Below are 16354 nucleotides of genomic sequence, written 5' to 3' on the forward strand. Positions count from 1 at the left end.
GAGTAGGCTGTGAGCTCTCCCAGAAAGAAAAGGATCAGGGTGGATGGATAGGGGAGGAGGGTGGCAGAGAGGGTCTAGCAGAGCGTGGCACAGTCACTCCTGAGGATTTTCTGTCAGCCACATTGTAAGTAGGCATGAAGGCAAGGCTCTAACAAGCAAAATACTAAACAGATCGACCTTCCCCATTGACAATGACGTTCACAGATTTGCGCCTGCTCTGTGAGACCTTTCTGATCAGGCCCTCATAATCTGCTGCACACAACTCATGGCTCTTCATTTCTTAACTTAGAAAATCAGTTTTTATTTCTTTACATCTGTATAAAACCTTTGGAGAAAGAAAGCACTTGATAGAGAAATATGTGAAGTGTAGCCTACGTGCTGTTGGTTAGTCGATCGATGGGTTCCAAGATGCTGCTGCCGTCACTGCTACTGCCCTAGTGTGTGTGGGTGGTTGAAACAAGCAATTCGTGACCAGAGTTCCTTCCCACGGGGTTCACAGGAGGCGGCAGGGATACGTGTGAACTATTTTGGTTGCAGCCCTGTAGGTGGAGCTTCGGAGACCGTTCTGCTTTTGATGGCCTCTGCCTCTTGCAGGGCTTCTTGGGGGCGAGGCAGATTTCATTTCAACTGACTTGATCAGCCTCCCAGTTCTTGGTGTTACAATCTAAGGGCCAACTTCCTGTTAATTCTAGTGCCACACCATTTGAAGCTGGGCTTCACTTAGCACTTGAAGAATGAGTTCCATTTGGTCCTCCTTATTTGGGATCATTTAATTGCGGAATTAGTAAAGCTTTAAAAACATCACCTTTAGCAAGAAGCAGTTAACACTAGTGTTATGTTTTTTTGTTTTGTTGTTACTATTATTATTTAACAATGAGCATCTCAGAAATGATAAGTGGGGGACCCAAGGTAAAGATCAGTTCCAGTGTCTCACTTCCTATATGCAAGTGAACTACAGATTGGAGACTTTAAAGAGAACCACAGAACTTTACCTTACAAACAGAAGATTGACAGACTTCTTGTGCACAAATCCTGATGTCTCTGCTTGTTTGCTGTATAACTTTGACATGATAATTTCATTTCTCTGAGCCTCTCAGTCTTTTACATAAAAGGAAGACAATGAGGAACAGGAGAAATAGCTCAGTGGTTAAGAGCACAGTTTGCTCTTCCAGAGGATCAGGTTCGATTCCCATTGACCAATTCCAGTGACAGCTAACAACCATCTATGTAACTCCAGTCCCAGGGAATTTGAAGCCCTCTTTTGGTTCCTTAGGGCAACACATGCACACGGTACATAGACATTTATATAGGCAAACACCAATACATATAGAATAAAAATAAATAAAATTACGAAAACAATTTCTTTTTTTACTTATTTTACATCCCACTCACTGCCCATCTCCCGGTCACCCCCTCCCACAATCCTTTCCCCCATCCCCCTACACCCTCCCCTTTGCATCTGAGTGGGTGGGGGCCTTCTGGGTATCCCCCCACCATGACATATCAAGTCTGCAAGGCTAGGCACATCTTCTCCCACTGAGGCAAAAACAATTTTTAAAACGACAGAATTAGAACCTAAAGCAAAATATTCAATAAATGCTGAAGTATTCAATAGATGTTGGCTCTTGTTACCTAGAACATTAAAATCAAAACTTCCTTAAACAAATACAAAGGCACAAACCTTAGAGGGAAATTTGACAATTTTTTAAGCCATTAAAATAATTTATAATAGTTAAATGCCTCTTAAATATACATGATATCTTCTGAAGCTAAAAGTAATATGCACTCAACCAGATTTTAAAATCTATTTGGAACATTAAACATGATAGGAGTAGAAAAAAGTCTCTTATGAAGTCCTCTACAAAAGGAAATTGGGACAGTTCCTGATCAGACAGAAATAGTTCCATCTCCAAGGGAGAATACGCGGTGTAACTGTGGCTTCATAGAGTGAGTTGAGTAGTGTTCCTTCTGTTTCTATTTTGTAGAATAGTTTGAAGAGAATTGGTATAAGGTCTTCTTTGAAGGTCTGATAGAATTCTGCACTAAAACCATCTGGTCCTGGGCTTTTTTTGGTGAGGAGACTGTTAATGACGTCTGCTGTTTCTTTAGGGGTTATAGGACTGTTTAGATGGCTTATCTGCTCCTGATTTATCTTTGGTATTTGGCATCTGTTTAGAAAATTGTCCATTTCATCCAGACTTTCCAGTTTTGTTGAATATGGGCTTTTGTAGTAGGATCTGATAATTTTTTTAATTTTCTCAGTTTCTGTTATTATATCGCCCTTTCATTTCTGATTTTGTTAATTTGGATACTGTCTCTGTGCCCTCTGTTTAGTCTGGCTAAGGGTTTATCTATCTTGTTGATTTTCTCAAAGAACCAGCTCCTGGTTTTGTTGATTCTTTGTATAGTTCTTTTTGTTTCTACTTTGTTGATTTCAGTCCTGAGTTTGATTATTTCCTGCTGTTTACCCTCTTGAGTGTATTTGCTTGTTTTTTGTTCTAGAGCTTTCAGGTGTGCTGTCAAGCTGCTAGTGTATGCTCTCTCCAGTTTCTTTTTGGAGGCACTTAGAGCTATGAGTTTTCCTCTTAGCCCTGCTTTCATTGTGTCCCATAAGTTTGGGTATGTTGTGCCTTAATTTTCATTGAATTCTAAAAAGTCTTTTATTTCTTTATTTCTCCCTTGATTAAGTTATCACTGAGTAGAGAGTTGTTCAGTTTCCACAAGTATGTGGGCTTTCTGTTGTTTTTGTTGTTATTGAAGACCAGCCTTAGTCAATGGGATCTGATAGGATGCATGGGATTATTTCAATTTTCTTGTGTCTGTTGAGGCCTGTTTTGTGACCGATTATATGGTCTATTTTGGAGAAGGCACCATGAGGTGCTGAGAAGAAGGTATATTCTTTTGTCTTAGGGTGAAATGTTCTATAGATATCTAATTCAGTTGGTCCATAACTTCTGTTGGTTTCACTGTGTCTCTGTTGAGTTTCTGTTTCCATGATCTGTTCATTTCTGAGAGTGGGGTGTTGAAGTTTCCCACTGTTATTGTGTGAGGTGCAATGTATGCTTTGAGCTTTAGTAAAGTTTCTTTTATGAATGTGGCTGCCCTTGCATTTGGAGCATAGATGTTCAGAATTGAGAGTTCTTCTTTGTAGATTTTTCTTTTGATGAGTATGAAGTGTCTTTCCTTATTCTTTTTGATAACATTTGGTTGAAAGTTGATTTTATTTGATATTAGAATGGCTACTCCAGCTTGTTTCTTGGAATCATTTGCTTGGAAAATTGTTTTCCAGCCTTTTACTCTGACGTAGTGTCTGTCTTTGACACTGAGGTGCGTTTCCTGTATGCAGCAAAATGCTGGGTCCTGTTTATTCAGTCTGTTATTCTATGCCTTTTTATTGGGGAATTGAGTCCATCGATGTTAAGAGATGTTAAGAAATAGTGATTGTTGCTTCCTGTTATTTTTGATGTTATTTTTATGTTTGTGTGGCTATCTTCTTTTGGGTTTATTGAAAGAAGATTACTTTCTTGCTTTTTCTAGGGTGTAGTTTCCCTCCTTGTGTTGGCATTTACCATCTATAATCCTTTGCAGAGCTGGATTTGTGAAAAGATATTGTGTAAATTTGTTTTTGTCATGGAATATCTTGGTTTCTACATCTATGGTAATTGTAAGTTTTGCTGGGTATAGTAGCCTGGGCTGGCATTTGTGTTCTCTTAGGGTCTGTATAACATCTGCCCAGGATCTTCTAGATTTCATAGTGTCTGGTGAGAAGTCTGGTGTAATTCTGATAGGTCTGCCTTTATATGTTACTTGACCTTTTCCCCTTACTGCTTTTAATAGTCTTTCTTTGTTTTGTGCATTTGATGTTTTGATTGGTATGTGATGGGAGGAATTTCTTTTCTGGTCTAGTCTATTTGGAGTTCTGCAGGCTTCTTTATGTTTATGGGCATCTTGTTCTTTAGGTTGGGAAGTTTTCCTCTATAATTTTGTTGAAGATGTTTACTGGCCCTTTAAGTTGGGAATCTTCACTCTCATCTATACCTATTATCCTTAGGTTTGGTCTTCTCATTGAATCCTGGATTTCCTGGATGTTTTGGGTTAGGAGCTTTTTGCATTTTTCATTTTCTTTGACAGTTGTGTCAATGTTTTCCATGGTATCTTCTGCACCTAAGATCTCTCTTCAATCTTTCATATTCTGTTGGTGATGCTTGCATCTAGGACTCCTGATCTCTTTTCTAGGTTTTCTATCTCCAGGGTTGTCTCCCTTTGTGATTTCTTTATTGTTTCTATTTCCAGTTTTAGATCTTGGATGGTTTTGTTCAATTCCTTCACCTGTTTGGTTGTGTTTTCTTGCAATTCTTTAAGGGATTTTTTGTGGTTCCTTTTTAAGGGTTTCTACCTGTTTGCCTATGTTCTCCTGTATTTCTTTGAGGGAGTTATTTATGTCCTTCTTAAAGTCCTCTATCATCATCATGAGGTGTGATTTTAAATCAGAGTCTTGCTTTTCTGGTATGTTGGAGTATCCAGGGCTTGCTGCGGTGGGAAAAGTGGGTTCTGATGATGCCAAATAACCTTGGTTTCTGTTGCTTGTGTTCTTGCCCTTAGCTCTCAATATCTGGTTATCTCTGGTGTTAGGCAGTCTTGCTGTCCCTGACTGTAGCTTGTCCCTCCTTCAAGCTTGTGTGACCAGGGAGATCAGTTCTCTCTGGGAGGAATTTGGGTATCAGTGGTTAATAATGCAATAAATTTTAACCTTAACAATAGAGAAAATGCAAATTGAAACCCTCTGTGACAACCACTTCCCACTCATTATTTTGAAAAAGTAAAATTTTAAAGATTTATATAACATGTACTATATACACAAAATGAGGCTTTATTCAGTTTTATAGAAAGTGAAATTAAGTCACTTACAGAAAAACAGATGGAATCAGAGATTATCATGTTAAGCAAAATAAGCCAGATAAGGCAAATATGGCATGTTTTTTTTCTCAGATATGGTGTGTTGTTTTAAGTGTGTGCGTGTGTATGTCCTTGACACTTATGATTGGGTCCCCAAAGACAGCAGAAAAGGGCATCTGATCTCTCAAGCCAGGGTTACAAGCAGTTGTGAGCTACCTAATATGCTACTGAGACCTGATCCCTATACGAGAGCAGTAAAAACTACATATTACTTACACATCCTGTCACATCATTACCTGACTTCTACACAAGATCCTGGCACGAGGTCAGTGCTCTGTTCATAGCTGCTACACTACGTTGTTTAGGGAATGACAGTGAAAGTCTGAACTTGTTCCGTACATAAACGTCCTTCCCAAATATTTTTAACCCACACCAGGGTAAATACAAGTATGTGGTACTTGCAGGTACAGAAAGTTGACAGTGTACTCCCAAATAAAGTTCAAGTGAACAGCAAAACCAGGCAATTGTTGGGACCTTGCATGGTGAAGCCTTAATGAGGAAGTTTGGGGTCCCTCAGGAAAGGGGGTCAGACCTGGTCGGGGCTGTGAGAGAACTCCTACAAGCCAGGGGCAGTTCAAATGGAGACACACCAGAGAATTTATGGAGAAAGCCAGGAGTGAAGGTAGTTTATTAAAGACAACCAGTAAAGCTTGACAGGGAGGGGATGGGAGAGGAGTCTAAGTTAGGATGTATGGATGCTAAGGGCTCCATCAGCTGACTGAAGGGGAGAAATGAGTGGCCAATCTAAAAGGAAAGAATTGGTTTAGTTTGAGTTTGATAACCATGAACTTAGGAGGTTTAGATCATTCTAGAAGGGAAGGATGCGCAGGTACACAAAGGATGAGTGAGAGCGAAGGAAATCGATATGGGAGTTACCCACTGCAGTGTCAGAGACTAACTTCTTTTAGAGCAGTAGTTTGCAAACTTCTGTAAAGGGCTATATAATAAATATTTTAGTGTTTGTGGGCCATATGCTCTGTGTCACTATTACTCAATTGTGCCACTGCTATGTGAAGGCAGCCAAGAACATGTAAACAAATGGATGATACTGTGTTCCAATAAAACTTTATTTACAAACACAGAAAGCTGCTGGTTTCATCCCATGAGCCACAGTTTGCCAACTTCTCTTTTGGAGAGAAAAAGGCAAACACAGAATACCAGGCCAACAAAGACCACTGGAGAGGTAAATGAATACTTCACTAGTGTTTGTGGTATGTGAGTGACAGGATCCCAACTTAAAGCTAAGTTAAGCAAGCCATAATTACAGGTTGAAGGCAGGGTGGAGCTTGGCTATGGGAATAGAAACCTAATCGTGAGGTTTAGGCTTCATCTCTAGATCAGTTTCGAACGAGTGGGATCATAGCCACGGCAGCTTCTGGTGTCTATCTTAAAAGCCTGGGTTCAGAAAGGTAAAGGGAGGAGACAAATTGAACTCCTGGTTCTAATTCCACACTCCTCCACATGACACGATATTTGTGCTATCCCATCCCTTGCTCAGTGGTCACAGCTGCTCTTTGTCCTAGTTAAGGTTTTACTGCTGTGAACAGACACCATGACCAAGGCAAGTCTAATAAAGGACAACATTTATTTGGGGCTGCTTACAGGTTCAGAGGTTCAGTCTATTTTCATCATGGTGGGGAGCATAGCAGCATCCCTCAGGTACAGTGCTGGAGGAGCTGAGAGCTCTACATCTTGTTCTGAAGGCAAACAGAAAAAGATTGTCTCTCCCATGAATAGAGGAGGGTCTCAAAGCCCATCCTCACAATGACACACTTTCTCCAACAAGGCCACACCTACTCCAACAAAGCCACACCTCCTGGTAGTGCCAATCCCTTGGTCAAGCATATTCAAACCACCACTGGCTCCCACTAGAGGTATTTTCTCAGTGATGCTGAGATTAGCCATGTGGCTTATTGTGGCCAGTAGAAAAGTGAAAGAGAAATAGTTCTGGGCCAAGACCTTCAGATCCATTTCTTTCTTGCCTGCTTGTTCTGTGCCCCAAGTCTCTCCCTGGTAAAAGAAGGCCCCTGGTAGCCACTGTTGGGGAGGGTAAAAAAAAAAACAAAAACCATGAGGCAGACCTGAAGCTAGTCCTTACAGTCTTCAACAGAACTACATCTGTCCCTAAGATTCTCCATCAAGGAAAGAACTAGGGGTGCCCCCACCCTCTGAAGATGCTGACCTTTTCTTGGCTCCTCTCAGGACCTCTTTCCTTACCTTACTATCCTGACAGAGCATCCACTTGCCTTTACAGTGACCAGGGAGAGGTTCTCAAAGCTGCACCCTGCTGAGCCTGGTGATACCCCAGTGTGTGTTGTTTCGTGCCTTACTCCCCTTTCCCCTGTGGGTCCCCATTATGTCCCCATCCTCCCCTATCCCTCCTCCACCCCGGGCAGGCAAGCCCCACCTCCTTTTTCATTGCTTCACTTGCCATTTTTAAGAGGTGTCTAAGGGTGCATCAATGCAAGTTATTAACATAATAGATCTTCTTCTCCTGTGGTTATTTGCCTCCTAAGCAGATTCTCTTGGCAACAATTGAGAATTTGGGTACATGGAGAGGGTGGCTGGGTCTGGAAGAATCACCTCTCAAATCTTGACACAAAGTAGGTTTGTTACTGATAGGCCTATTCCTGATCTGGAGAAAATATCCAGGGAAAGTGAGACAAGAACTTTAATTTTAGAAATAAGATAATTCCTTTGAGTGATAACAGATTTTTAGTGCCACTGCTCGTTGGAAGGGCCCTCAAGGGAGAGAGACAGGTCCTGACTAGGTATGGCTTCTACCACATTTTCTTTTCATTTCATTTCCTTTTTTGGGAGGAAGGGGGATAGATTATGTTGTAATCAAGTCAGGTTTCTGTCACTATTAATCCTGGATAGAACTCATTTTTCGTGAGTTTACTTCCGCACCCTCTGCTCGTTCTCCCTGTCACCATAGTCCCTGTCGTTATCGGCAGCAGCTGCTAAGGCACACCCAGTACCTGCTGCTTCCAGAAAGGATTGTGGAAATCCTGAAAGAACCTAGATCTATCCTTTGCTTGAATGGCTTCACTTCAGGTTAGGAGAGAGATGCACACATAAAAGACAAATATGTATAAACTAAGCAACTAAATGCTGAAGAGTGGAGAAGATAATCATGGCCTCCAGAATAAGACACACGCACTGGAAAGACCCTCAAGATCATGGTTCCTGAAGGGCATGGGAAAGGAGGGTGGCCAAATGAGTGTGATAGTATGCAGGACTGTAGAACGTCCGCCTGGATGGAAGAGGAGCTTACAAATGTGTGTGCCAGAACAGGGAACTAGGCCCAGGAGATGCATGCTCCACCCAGCAGCTCGATGCCTGGAGAGCAGCCTCCGGGAACAGCTTGAGGTCCAGATTGCTAATTAGAATTTTTTTCTGTGTAGTTTTCCAGGATCAGCATGGAGTGTCATATGCATCTTGGCAGGCTTCCTAAACCCATCTAGCCAGTCAAGCGCCACGGCTGCTCCACCGACTCACATGTGTTCCTTCTGCAAAGCCTTTCTCAGGATTTGCATATGCTTAAAATACAGAAAAACAAGAAAAGAAGAAAGGTTCCCTCAGTCTTCGCGCACGAAGGCGATGGTGACTTCTCTGTTGTGTCCGAAGCCCTGGTGTATCTTACCTGATAGAGAGAGTAGGGCCAGCTCTGGTGCGCCCCCTGCCGGCTCCCACTCAGCGCTATGGCCTTTATGAGGACATGGCGGAAGCAGCATGCATGATGAGGTAGGGGAGGCTTTGCCTCCCACCAGCCAAAAGCACAGCTTCCCACCCTGTCCCCTCCCATATGCTCCCTAAATTTCCCAGATCCTTCTTCCTATTTCTACAGAAACCACACAGTGGGAAGCTACGTGGCCCAGCTCTCTAGATGTGTATTGTCTGTCCCAGATTTGTGCTGTCGCTAGCCAGCTGTGTGACTTTAGACAAGACCCCCTCAATTCTGTAGGTCTTGTTTTCTCTTCACTGAAAAGAGAGGTTTAGACTAGATGGTCTTTCAGAGAGTTTCCAACTCTGAGTAGGCATCTGCAAACTTTTCCTCTTGTTCATATTTCTCTTTAACAACTCTCTTCTCCCCGGGCTTCTTAGGGAGAGAGAGGGCTCCAGAAGGAACCGAATTTCAACACCCTGGAGCATGACTGTTATGCTCTTGGAAATACAGTAGAGCTGTTTAGCTGTAACACAGAGGACTTAGGCAGCTCTGGGTTCCAACTTGTGGTCAATCCCCAGCCACCGTGTGGTCTTGAACAAACCTTAATCTTCTTTTTAGAGGACTGATAAGATTTCCTGCTTTGTAATGTGATGGTGAGAATTCCACAAGACAGGATATTAAACGTGCTTAGCCATGTCTGACCAGGAGCAAATATCAAATACATTTAATCACCACAGAAAATAAATATTATACACTATCTTATTTCAACAAAATAATAAGATACACCTGAGATAGATATGTTTCTTAAAAAAGAAGATAGAAGGAGGAGGAAGAGGAAGAGGAGGAGGAGGAGGAGGAGGAGGAGGAGGAGGAGGAGGAGGAGGAGGAAGAGGACTTATTTGGATAGTAGTTTTATAGTTCCAGTCTGTGCGTCCATCCTATCACTTTTAGGTCTCTGATAAGGTGGTATGTCATGATGTCAAGGCAGGATCAGAGCATGATGACTGCTTATATCTTGAGGCAGGGAATTAAGGGAAAGAGGAAGAGGAATAGATGTCACCATTCCCTCAGGAACAGGCCCTAATTGAGACAGAGCAGGAAGACAGTCCCTCTGCATGGGAATTTGTCTAGGGGTTGAGCACTGTGACTTGTTAAAGAAGACTGAATTTCATGGTAGATCTCTATTGTAAGTACCCCTTTAGTATATTACATTTTACATCATCAATGTCTGGCTAACTTGACTTCCTGGTTAACAGCCATCAGGCCCCTATGTATACCCACACACAACGGCAGCTGCCCAGGAGCCAAACTATTTCAGGTTAGGTAGAGACCCAGTTGGGATCAGAAGCGCTGGTATTGTTTCTGAGGTTCTGGAATGTAGTAGAACTATGAATGATGCTGTTGCTCTTGTTGCACATGCACGTGCATGGGGTGTGCTTGCATGTGTGTGGGGGAGATGGGAGCAATAGCTATTGCAACCTTGGAGACCTCTGGGGTAGTCCACCATGCGGTAGCTCTTCAAGGATCTCTTGTTATCATGAGAACCAAGGTTGGTTTAAACAACCTCTCAGCTACACATGTGTAGTCCTGGATCCCCCAAGAACCCTGCACTTCACTTATTGCAACTATTATTGCAACTGTTGTAGTTACTGATCACACCATAGTTTCTGTCTCTGGACACCCAAGTCACAGCTGCTCCAGACCCTTTACCCCTGCTCTAAAGGATTTACTCCATCCATGACAGATTTAGACGATCCAGCCTGCAGGCCCTCCAGATGATGCCTCCCTGAAGCTGCCGTCAATCTGGTCTTGAAGGGGTGGCTTCCCTCCCATGATAGCAGAGGCAGGCAGGCCTAATGAATGTCAGTCTGGCTTGATTAAGCAGAAGGTTTGTGGCTCACAGAGAGATGCACATGTGTGACTTGCTGTATAAGAAGCCTCTTTAGTCTTTTTGAGCAACTGGGGATAGCTTGCTTTTGTGTACCGCCTTCCAGATGCTACAGCCAAGGCTCCAACAAGGCACCCTCCTCCTGTCTTATTGTCTACTTACAGTAACTAGCATTGTCAGGCAAAGTGAGTCGATTTGGGGTTGGAGAGATGGCTCAGTGGTTAAGAGTGTGTCTTTCTCTTTGAGAAGACTTGAATTCTGTTTTCACCATCCACACTGAGTGGCTCACAACCACCTGTAACCCCAGACCCAAAGGATCTGACTCATTCTTCTGGCTTCTGTGTGGTCTTACCTATACAATATTAGGAATTTAAAAAATTAATCTTAAAAATATCTTTTAAAAGCAGACTGATCTGATAATATGAAGAACAGATAGTCCCCAGGCCTGTCAGTCCCCAAGTCTGTCAGTCCCCAGGTCTGTCTGTCAGTCCCTAGGTACATTCCCAGCAGCAATGAGAAGATTCATTAAGAGATCATGAGTGGCTGGGGACCCAAGACTGCAGAGCTGCTGAGAAGGCAAGGGGCTGCAGAAGACAATGGACTATATAAAGCCAAGCCCACAGAAGGCAAAGAATTATGAAGAACAGAGGCTGTGGATCAGGGACCTGAAAGCCCAGCTGCTGGCAGACTTCCAGAGAACTGTTGAGAATTCCTAGTTCTGGCTGTTGAGCCGCCCTGGAGTGCCTGAGAGCCAAGAGGCCCGACAGTCAATGCTCAGCACAGCAGCATTAAGAATGGAGGGTTTGGATCTCCAAGGGATGCCTGTGGGTAAGAAAGCTGTAATCTGCTGACTCACTGTTCCATCCCAATGAAACAAATGCCCCCTTGGTTGATTGGCAGTACAATAATCTAAAAACCTCTCTTTTTCCCAGCGTGATGTGCTGTACCCGCTTTGAAAAGGTCACTTCATAACAGCACTTGGGGACTAAGCCTCTAACACCTGAACTTTTGAAGGATACTATAGCACATATTGACATGTATGGGGCTTCTTACCCTTGTGTCTTCCCAAGTGACGACAACAGTGAACAGAACAGGCTCCTGGTGATGGAGACTGAATCATATATAGACAGCAAGGTTGACGAGGGTAAGATCACCTATACCCCATTTATCCTGTAGCCCAAGTGTCTGGCACATGGCAGTACTAGAAAGCCTTTCCCAATGATGCAAGACACAGATCACCCTACCTTCAGCAGAAATAGTGTGGGCCTCATGATTTCAGGCTTGTTCCATCTGCCAGCGTAACAGATCCACCCCCCATTCAGAGATGTCTATACCTACCCCTTCCTATGTATAGGCCAGTGCATTACATTAGGAACATAATGTAAGGCACAAGTAGAATTTAAAACTTCTGGAGTTACATGAAAAAGGCAAAAGGAACCAGGTTAAAACAATTTTAGTAGTTGGTTTTATTTTTATCTACATACTTAAAATGTTGTCATTTCAACATGTAGCATGAAAATCTCCGCAGTTCACTAGTTTTCCACACTAACTGTGAAATGTGGTGTGCGTTCTGTACATGAAGCACACCTCAGTTGGGACTGGTGCACTGTAAGTGCTCAGCAGTCCTTGCCACATCCATCCAGTGGCTTCTGTATGGGAAAACAAAGCAAGAAAGCAGACGAGGCCTCTTCTTAAAGTGTCCCCAGCCCCATGCCCTACCCTTCTCCTCACTTCTTGTCTAAAGACTCCATTCTTCTCACAGTGCTTACCCCAGAACGAGCTTCCAGTTTCTTGGAAATACGGACCATTACCCAGATAGCTGTCAGTTTTAACTTTATCTCTTCCAAAAATTCCCACTTTAGAAGCAAAAACAAAACCATATTTGTTCTACAAGACATTACCACAGGGAATTAGCAACTCCAAATGCAGTCAAGCTTGTTAGTTGAACTAAACCATTGCCCTTTATTTTTCATCATGACTTATGGAGATACGTCATGTTCTTGCTTAGATACTATTTTTTATGAAATTTGATTTGCTTATTCAGTTCATTGAGTGTTACTACATGTAACAGAGTTAGGAAAACAAGCATGCTCAGGAAAGATGCAATGTCCACTCTGGCAACGTTAAATCTGGGTGAGATTGGAAAAGGAACAAGCAAGGTCTTAGAACACATTCAATAGGGAAATAAATAGTTGGTACTCAGAAAGGTCATAGGCTGAGTGAGTAGCCTAGCATAGGGATGTATGAGTGTGTCGATACAGAAGTGTGTGTGCATGTGTGTGCATGCGTGTGCATGTGCATGTGTGTGTATGAACAGGTGCACACGTGCATGCATGTGTATGTGTGCAGTCAGGGAAGTAACATACTTCTAACATGAGAACTGAAGACAGAGAAGCTGGGATGTGAGTTGGGGACATGAGATGGGGATGGAGAACAGCTTCCTAGGCAAGAAGAGAACAAGCACATGTCTCTTAGATACTGGGGTGGTGAGGGATAACTATGGTCTACACTGCCCTTCATTTAAACCCTGTAAGGAAGATCCTGGAAACTTTGGCTCTGATTCTGATTTCTTACCTACATTCTTAGTCTGTCTTCACAGCTTGCTCTTACAGGCTACTTCTCTGCTTCAACTAAGCCAACATGCTCAACATCTCTCAGCCTTTGTCTTTATTAAATGTCTAGAGTGTCTCTCTGTCCTACTCTCTCTATCTCTAATAACGAGACCAGACAGTTTCAGTTTCTCAGCCAAGCCATCCTTCCTTACCGCACATCTTCTCCTCTTGAATCGAAGCTGCCAGTAAGTCATACTCAGTCTCTAAGTACCGGGATGCTTTTGGCCCAGACACTTTCTGCCTTCCCTGAAGGCACTCATTTTTATAATAACTTTAAATTTTCACCAGTGCTATCAAAATTCTAAGTGGTATAATTTGTACTCTGTTGAAATATCGTTTTGGAACAAATCTGCTGTTTAAAAAGCTGTATCAGACAATGAAGTAGGAAAATAGTTTCAGGGCTTCAGAGAAGCTATGAGTAATTTTTATTGTAAAAACACCATTCTCAGTCTTGTATTTATTCTTAGATTCTTCTATCTATAACATAACAAAAGTCCACCAACCTTCCCTTAGAGTCATGAGACTTCATTGGCTGCACAGAGAACCTGTCGACAGGGCTTCTCCTTGTGTGATGTGTCCTTCCTTTTGAAAATAAACTCTCTTGTATGCACTGCCTGCATGTGCACTCCACCTCACACTTGTCTTTGATTATGAAGTAGCTTACCTCGTGTTGGCACAACAATTCATTCTAACCACACCTTGAATGCTGGATATGGAAAATTCAAAACTTAAGAACCAGTATCTGAAAATAAATGCTAATTTCTCCCCAGTTGCATTTTGTCATATTTTAAACAAAAATAATTGTCTGGCTGGAAATTTAACTTAATCAGTAATATTTATTTGAGATTCACACACTGTGTTTAGCCTGAAACTCTTTGGTAGAAGTACGGTGACTTGGTTTCCATGAGCTATACATCTGAGCGCACAGTGTGACATCAGGGCACATAGTATGACAATGGGACAGAGCACATAAACCAACACTAAGTGAGGACATTTGAATTTATATGAAGTTACAAGAAATATGAAAGAATGTCTCCTAAGCTCAAATTGTCATTGAGATCACAATTCTAGTATTTGTTCATTAGAAAGTAAGGTAGGGCAGGTGCTTTGTTAGCTATGAGGACTGCAGAGATAACAACAATAACAGACAAGTCTCTGGCACTGCTTCCCCAACTGGCTTCTTGTGATGCTAGTTTGTCTAGGCTCCAGTACTCAGTTGTCTGCACGATGCTGCCAAGTTATTTTTAAAACAAACTTTTCACTGAAGCAAGTGGGTTGTGAGTGATGTCAATTACCCTTTGTGGTGTAAGCATGGCCTTCAGAGAACTCCACCTTCAGATTCAAGATTACAAGATCAACTCTTGCCAGCCTTCAGTCCTGCCCCATAGGTTTCCGACGTAAGACCCTGAAACCATTGAAGCCAGATCCATGAATTAATCTGTGGTGGTTTGAATTAGAAATGTCCCCGTAGGCTAGGCTATTTGAACACTCGGTTCCCGGTATTTGGGGGAGCTTAAGAGCTACAGAATTGGTGGAGGAAGTATGTATGTTGCTGGAATGGGCTTTGAGGGTTTTATAGCCTTCCCCTCTTCCAGTTTGCACTTTGCTTCCTGCTTATGGAAGAAGACATGAGCTCTCAGCTTCCTGTTTCTGTTGCCGTGCTTGCTTGTGGTGGCCATGTTTCCTTGCCATGTTAGACTCTTGTCCCTTGAGACATCAGTAAAAATAAACCCACTTTTCTGAGTTGCTTTTGGCTAAGGTGTTTTATCACAGCATCAGAAAAGTAAGACATCATCTAATACACATGTAACTCACATCAATACTCATAAAATAAAATATAATAAATTATCAAAAATTATTTCCCATTTCAGAAATAACCTATGCATTTAAAAGCACCATTATGCATATTTCCCCTCGTAAATAATAACGTTCCATCTAACAGTACACCCTACAGCAATACTTCAGGATATGGTATGTATTTTCAAGCCCCCTGCAGCAGAACAAAGCCCAAGGTGATTCCTCGGGTGAAAAAGAAATGAACTTCATGTGGAATGAGAACTGAGACAATGTTGAGAGGTTGAGGGGACCTAAGGACCCAAGAGAAGGGATCTCAGGAGAGGCAAGCAGGGAGAGAGAAGCCCTGGCCTACGAGTTACAAAGCAAGAGACGGAAAAACCAGATGATGGACTCTGTCTACAAGTGTCTTTACACTGGAAAAGAGGTCAAGAGAGGAAGATTGGTCAAAGCAATGGGGGCTAATATCTAAAATGACTTGAGAATTAAACAGAAAAGTAGAAGGAATGTGTTTAAGGCGGGGATTTGTGGATGCAGTACTAGTTCAGCTGGAAACTCTGAGTTTCTAGGAACTGTTGAAGAATGGTACAGGTTGATTGTTCCACAAGGAAATGGAACTAGATGGGATAATAGAGTTGACTTCTATGTCTGCTTTAAAAACTTAGCTGGCCCCTTCTATGAACTGGCAATAGACAACCACTTGGAAGGGAGAAATCTGAATAATCAGACATAATTGGGTTGTCAGCTTGTACATCATTATGCTATGCCTCTTAGGGATGTTTTGCAGATTAATTAGTTAATGTTTGTAAAATAAGTGCCAAGTGCCATGTGTCATTGACACGGAATTTGATTTTCAATGTGATGAATGTAATTAATTTTATACAAACTTTCACTGCAGAGTAATATCTGTTCTGGAAGGTTCTGGGAGTGGGCATCGGGGTTCTTGAACTGACATTTTATCAAGAAAAACCTCTGAGAGTAAGTATTTTGCACTGTCTGTAATACACATCCAAGAGCACAGGACTATGTCTTCCATTGATGACTACAGGTTGTATTTTTGTCTTACATCCAGCATGGTAGTAGAATGAAGAATAAGCAAAGTCTTTATTTTGAACACAAAGCCACCCTGGCCTACCATAGTATTTTTCAGTTATGAGATTCATTTCTTAAAAACTCAGAGATGGAGTCAAATATCCTCAAGCAATATCTGTTAGCAAGCTTTCTTAAAAAGACACTTGATTATTGATTTGGACAAAGGTCCAAATATGTAATCTGTATTTTCAGACATGGTGACATTTGAAAGAGGAGTTGAATTAGCTCTAGGAAAATTATTTTCAAACATTTGGGTTGTAGGATTCTTTAGTACTCTAAAAACCTATTAAGGAACCTGAGAGAGTCTGTATGCTGGTTATATAAATCAACACTTGTGTTGTA

Source organism: Grammomys surdaster, unplaced genomic scaffold, assembly GCF_004785775.1.
Source record: "Grammomys surdaster isolate TR1022 unplaced genomic scaffold, NIH_TR_1.0 63, whole genome shotgun sequence".
Taxonomy (NCBI): domain Eukaryota; kingdom Metazoa; phylum Chordata; class Mammalia; order Rodentia; family Muridae; genus Grammomys; species Grammomys surdaster.